The 6,000-nt window shown below is 47.1% G+C and overlaps 1 protein-coding gene across 1 annotated transcript in view; it reads right to left on the bottom strand.

The window, feature by feature from the left end:
* The window catches only part of ZNRF3 (zinc and ring finger 3), a 145,168-nt gene extending 139,174 nt beyond the window's left edge, over positions 1-5,994 (bottom strand). The window contains exon 1 of the mRNA XM_027124389.1: positions 5,801-5,994. The gene's annotated coding sequence lies outside the window, so the exon portion shown is untranslated. The remainder of the gene's footprint in view (positions 1-5,800) is intronic.
* Between the last annotated feature and the right edge of the window lie 6 nt (positions 5,995-6,000).

Here is a 6,000-nt window from a genome sequence, read left to right on the forward strand (position 1 = left end):
GTGAGTGTCTGATAAGCAGCAGGTACCAGGGACCCAGGGATGAACAAAAGCAAATAGGCCTGTGCCCAGGTCCACAAGGAAGATGTAAGGAGTTGCTCTTAAGGCATTTCAACATCGACGGACACTCCGTTTCATTTTCCAGTGAATTACTGCAAAGGCACAAACATCCGCACTTCGCACTCTCACACACTGCATTGAGCCTCACCTTCTTGCCCTTCACCAGCTAAATGCAGAAAATTCTTTATTTTTTTTAATTTAAGTATAATTGACCTACAACATTATGTTAGTTCCAGGTACACAACATAATGATTCGATATTAAAATGCACAAAATTCTGGGAGTGACCATCTTCTCACTTCTCCCAAGGATGATGCATTTAACTACTATCAGATAGACGCACAGGAGAGAAGTTAATCCATTAGAGACAATGGATGCCTTCAGGACCAAGGGCTCTATTGTGCAGGGAAACCCAGTTGGGAAGAATTATCATTTATCCACACACGTCTGGCTCTATAAGGGACTGTGAACTCCAGAAGACAACAGCAATACAGTATCTGGTACAGAATAGGGCTTTGGTAGAAATCTATCAAATGAACATGCTCGATGGAAACACATAAACCTGCAGACCTCTCTACAACTCACGCCACTCAAATCCTCAGTGATGCACTACTTGATGACAGGTACTAGGTGAGTGCTTCTTTTTCCTCTTGGAGAGGAGGGGCATCACAGAACCCACCAAGGGGAAAAATTATGTATCTTCTCAGGAAAATGAAAGTGCACATACACGGGATTGTGTGTATAATTTCAGGGGTTCACAGGCGCTCTCTGGAAGTCTGTGTCCCTCGGGTTAAGAACCCCTATGCTAGACTGTTAAAAATTAGACTTGGGACTTCCCTGGTGGTCCAGTGGTAAAGAATCCACCTTCCAATGCAGGGGACACGGGTTCAATCCCTAGTCAGGGAACTAAGATCCCACATGCCATGGGGCAACTAAGCCTGCACGCCACAACTACTGAGCCCGTGCATCCTGGAGCCCCTGTGCCACAACTAGAGAGAAACCCACGCCACAGCTAAAGATAAGCCCACACACCACAACGAAGAGCCCGCAACGCAGTGAAAGATCCCGCATGCCTCAACGAAGATACCGCATGCTGCAACTAAGACCCAATGCGGCCAAAAAAAATAAAATTAAATAAATAAAATAATTTTAAAAATTAGACGTGAATTAATGTCAAGACCTAGCCGGCCAAGTCCTATTTATTTGGCGATAATAGGAAGAAAGGGGCCAGAAAGACCTGGGTTTCAACCCAGGTTTTATCATGCGCTAGATGTGTGAGGTCGAATAAGTCAAATCGCCTTTCTCAGCCTCAGTTTCCTCATCTGTGAAATGGGTTAACAACAGTTGTTGAGTCCATGTTAAAGTAATGATTAGATGAGCAAACACATGACGTGCTTGGCACAGTGCCCGGTACAAAATAAATGCTCCTAAATGGAAGCCATCACCACCCTCTCTAGTCTCCAGACCCCACACTTACCTCCCACTCCCATCTTCATCTCCATACAGAGCTGTATTAGTAACCCCCAGGGCATCTCAAAGAACAAGACAGAAAATAAGAGCCCCTAAGAATTCACAAGGTCACAAAACACAGCCCTAATGTTTTTCCCAAAATCAAATGCTTGGTTTTAACCTATGAAGGCCCTTCTGACAAGACAGTCAGCAGTCCCTTTTTGTGTAAATCCAGGTCAGCTGTCAGCACGCAATTGTTCTATTAGGCCAAGTCAATTTTTAGAGGCAGGCCTGTTAAGTTAACTTAAAATGGAGATGAAAAGAAAGTGTTTGATCAAATGCTAAACTGCAGAAACAAACTGACAGGGAAACAAGGCAGAGGAATTAGTTTCCTAAAATTATTGTCTCTGATACCCTTAGTTAACACTGGCTATTTAAGGACCTCACTCAGCCTTTCTAACCCACCACTCAGCTCTCCTCCCACCCCTCATGGCTAAAGGCACTGGCTTAGTTCTTTTTTTTTTTTTTTTTAATAAATGTATTTTTTTTTGGCTGCGTTGGCTCTTCATTGCTGTGTGCGGGCTTTCCCTAGTTGCAGCGAGCAGGAACTACCCTTCCTTGCAGTGCGCGGGAGTCTCATTGCAGTGGCTTCTCTTGTTGTGAAGCACGGGCTCTAGGCGCACGGGCTTCAGTAGCTGTAGCACGCAGGCTCAGTAGTTGTGGCTCGCGGGCTCTAGAGTTCAGGCTCAGTAGTTGTGGCGCACGGGCTTAGTTGCTCCGCAGCATGTGGGATCTTCACGAACCAGGGATCGAACCCGCGTCCCCTGCATTAGCAGGCAGATTCTTAACCACTACATCACCAGGGAAGTCCCACTGGCTTAGTTCTTAAATGTTCTCAGCAAGCTGTGCTTTCAAGACCATTCATCACTTAACCCAGGATCCAGAGAGGCCGATTTTAAAGTTACACAAAACCTACCAATCAGATGTCTTCTACAGATGAATTTCTCAAGCATTTCCAAATATCTGACTTCAAGAGGGGAAAAGATGCATTTCCACTTTGAAACAATCTTTCACCTCTATGCAAGTTTTCTTTGTTTGCTTAACCAATCCACATACCCTAGCCAGTGTTTAATTGGGCCTTTATTTAACATCACTAACCATGTGAGTTGAACAACCAAGTCTCAAAGTTTCAGATAAGGATCTCATTAATAGCAACAAATTGGTTCAAAGATGAAATATGTATCAATATGTCTAAGAACCCTTTAAAGTTCCACACTTCAGAACTATGGGAGAAGTGTAATTACTTCCTCCATCATTCACACTGTATGCTTGACACTTAAAAGCAAATGGGCTTTAATGCTGCATGAATAAATAAGATAATAAAAGTAATGAATAGCATTTCATAGCAACACATTGTTTTCACAACTTTCACAGAGGAAGATGTCAAAAAAAAATCTTTTTCCAGAGCACACTGATGACCTTGGGAAAGTTATTTAAGCCTAAAATGCACAAGGAGAGAACCAAGACTCCTGTGACTAATCCCAAGGTTCGAATCTCTCCCTCTCTCTCTCTCTCTCTCTCTCTCACTCACAGACATACACACAGACACACACACAGACACACAGACACACACACACACACCCTAAGCCTCCCCCTACTCCAACTCATGCAGATGAATGAACAGGTACTCTAATTAGGAGTATCTGGGCAAACCAGACTATGATAAGGTATCTACTCTATAAACATACACACACACATACTTCCATTGCATACAATACGGAGGGAAAAAAATCAGTGATACAAACCAATTTCCTATCTTAGAATTCTTAAAGGAGAGAGTCTCCCAAAACGGTTCTTTTCTCCCCTAAAGCATGAACAACAGGGCTGCGGAATCCCACGGGAAATAACAAAAGCAATCCTATAGGTGCTACTATTTAGGTTTCGTTAAAGGAAAATGAACTCTGCTCTGAAGACCATAAAATATTAAATAGCAAGTTATGCAGAGTTTTTTCAAGATAGTAAATAGAAGGAGGCTTGAAAAGTTCAACAAGGGCACTTAGAAAACCTGATTAATCTGAAGCTGAACACCAATTTGTTTCTTGTACATTCTCATTTCTCACGCAAAATGTGACATTCCTTCTCAGCAGTCCTAAAACATCAGCTTTCCTTACAAAAACGTTCTTCAGGGCTGATGGGCCACACCAGTTCCTTCACTCAAGCGTATTCGAAGAAATAATAAAAGCATGCCAGCCTCTGTACACACACAGCCCTAGAAGCCACGCTGAGCTCCTTCTGTGCACACGGAGAGGTTCGGCAAGTAGGCCTCACAACAAAGTTATCAAAGATATAGAGTGAGAACACCAAGAAATGACTATTCAGACAGCTCAGATAAACTCACCAGCATTACTGCAGTTATAAGGGAATTAAGGACACCTATTAGTGACTGCTTAACAGGTAAACTTATTAAATACCATTTAAGTCATTTTTCTTTACTTAGCAATTGTTGACTTTTTTTTTGGCGAGGCTAATGGACTACAAAGGAGTTAGATAAGCACTTCAAAAAGTTTTAAAAGAGAATAGATTCCTTCTGCCAAATTCACACATTATCTCTCCACTCACAAGGATAAAAGTTACAAATGGTGTGTTTAAACTGCTAATTTTGTATTAAATGGCGAACCCCAGATTATCTCCAAAGCATAGCACTACTCATAACGGATAGCTCGCCAGACAAACTACCAGGGAGAAAGAGTACAAGTTAAAAAACACTGCAGATAAAAATCGCAAACTTCAAAAGTCTCCTTCAAAAAGTGAAGTGCCACGTTAAAAAATCTTTTCTCTTAGAAGGCTGTAAATCAAACATTTTCTATAGGCATCAGGCCACAGTGAAAGCCTCAAAGAGAAACAAGGAGTCACAACGAGTAAGCTTTAAGATTCAAACTGTGCTTGAAGGTTGCGAATGAAATGTGTAGGAATCTTCAGCAAACCATGGTCTCTAAATCTTATAAAGACCGTAATTATAACATTATCAAAACAAAAAAAGTCCAAAATCCTTTAACATATATGTAGTCACAGAACTCAAACAACATGTGTTTTCCCTACTATTCAACCTGCAGAAATTTAAGATAGGGATGTAAGGACACACCTCTAAGGGCCAAGCTGCAGGGCTCCCTGTCCTAACCATGCAGGCCTTTGAGTCTGCACCAGGAGAGGGGAAAGGAAAGGCTGCTTGCAGTTATTCCACTCGGTCCCCCTCTCTTCATTCATAAGTCATCCAAGAGTGAAGTGCAGAAGGCCCAAAGCTTAGAGCCCTGCAGCCAACCCTTCTCCCCCAAAAGGTTCAAAGACAAGCCAACCGTTTCAAATCGCCCCCATCCCAGGCACGCATATTAACCGCAGTAAGTGCGCTGGCTGTCTACTAACAAGTTGATAAAATCATAGCCCCGAAGCAGGAAGGCATCTACCCAGTTCACCATCTGCAGAGGCTTGGGCTCAGAGTTCCTCCTTGAAAGAGCGGGGTCAGCTTAAAGCTAGCTCTCCCTAGCCTTTGGAATGCACACCTCTTTCATCTGGAGCAAGGTGGAGGCCCTGTCAGTGAGCGACCCCGTCTCCCGATTTGCAGGCCCTCTGCAGAAGTCCTTGGCCGAGAAGCGGGCAGACTGCCTCCCTCCCACCCTCTGTAATCTGAGGCACGCAGCGAGGGCTGCCTGCTTCGTCCACTCCAGGGCACCCGCGATCCCCACTCCTCGGCGGGCTCCCGCTGCTCTCCTCCTGCCGCTGCTTGTCCAGAGCCCCACAGGAGGGTCAGCGCCCAGGTGAGGCTGGCGGCAGGTTCCAGGGGAGAACCTGATGTTGTGCAGCCCCTCAGACAAGGCTGGCTACTCCCCAAAAGAACATGCACGGGTGGGAAGGACAGCCTGCGACCTGGAACAAGCCAACCCATCCTTCATCACTTATCTTTCCGAAGTTGGCATTCAACAGGTAGTTCCCGGGACTTACACCTGAGGCAAACCGAAAGCCCCAACGGCCCGAGGCGGCTGCCCCAACGTGGGTCCCCGGACCCGGGGTCCCGCTCCCGCTCCCCGGACCCACAGGAGGCCGAGCCCCCACGTGCGCTCGCCCCCCGCAGCGGCGCCCTGGAGGCCGCGTCCCGCCCGCCAGCCAGGGAGGGATGCCGCTGGCCTCCTCGCTGCCCCTCCCGCCCGCCCGCCCGCCAGCCCGCGGCGGGGTCGGCGGGCGCAGCCCCCGGAGCCATCTTGTGGCGGCGGCGGCGCGGGGCCCGGGCGGCGGGCAGCTACCTGCACAATCTCGCCCTCCGCGCTGAGCGTGGCCCCGGCCCGCGAGAAGCGGCCCGTGAGGCCGGTGGTGTAGGTGGTGTAGTCGCCGCTCGGGCTCGACTCGAACAGCACCACCTCCACGAACGCCGTCTCCTTGGCCCGCGCCGCGCCGGGCCCCGCGGCCGCCAGCAACAGCCCGAGCAGCAGCGGCAGTGGCGGCG

Source organism: Aethalodelphis obliquidens, unplaced genomic scaffold (genome assembly GCF_003676395.1).
Source record: "Aethalodelphis obliquidens isolate GAN/ISIS:26980383/991018 unplaced genomic scaffold, ASM367639v1 scaffold28, whole genome shotgun sequence".
In the NCBI taxonomy this organism is placed as follows: domain Eukaryota; kingdom Metazoa; phylum Chordata; class Mammalia; order Artiodactyla; family Delphinidae; genus Aethalodelphis; species Aethalodelphis obliquidens.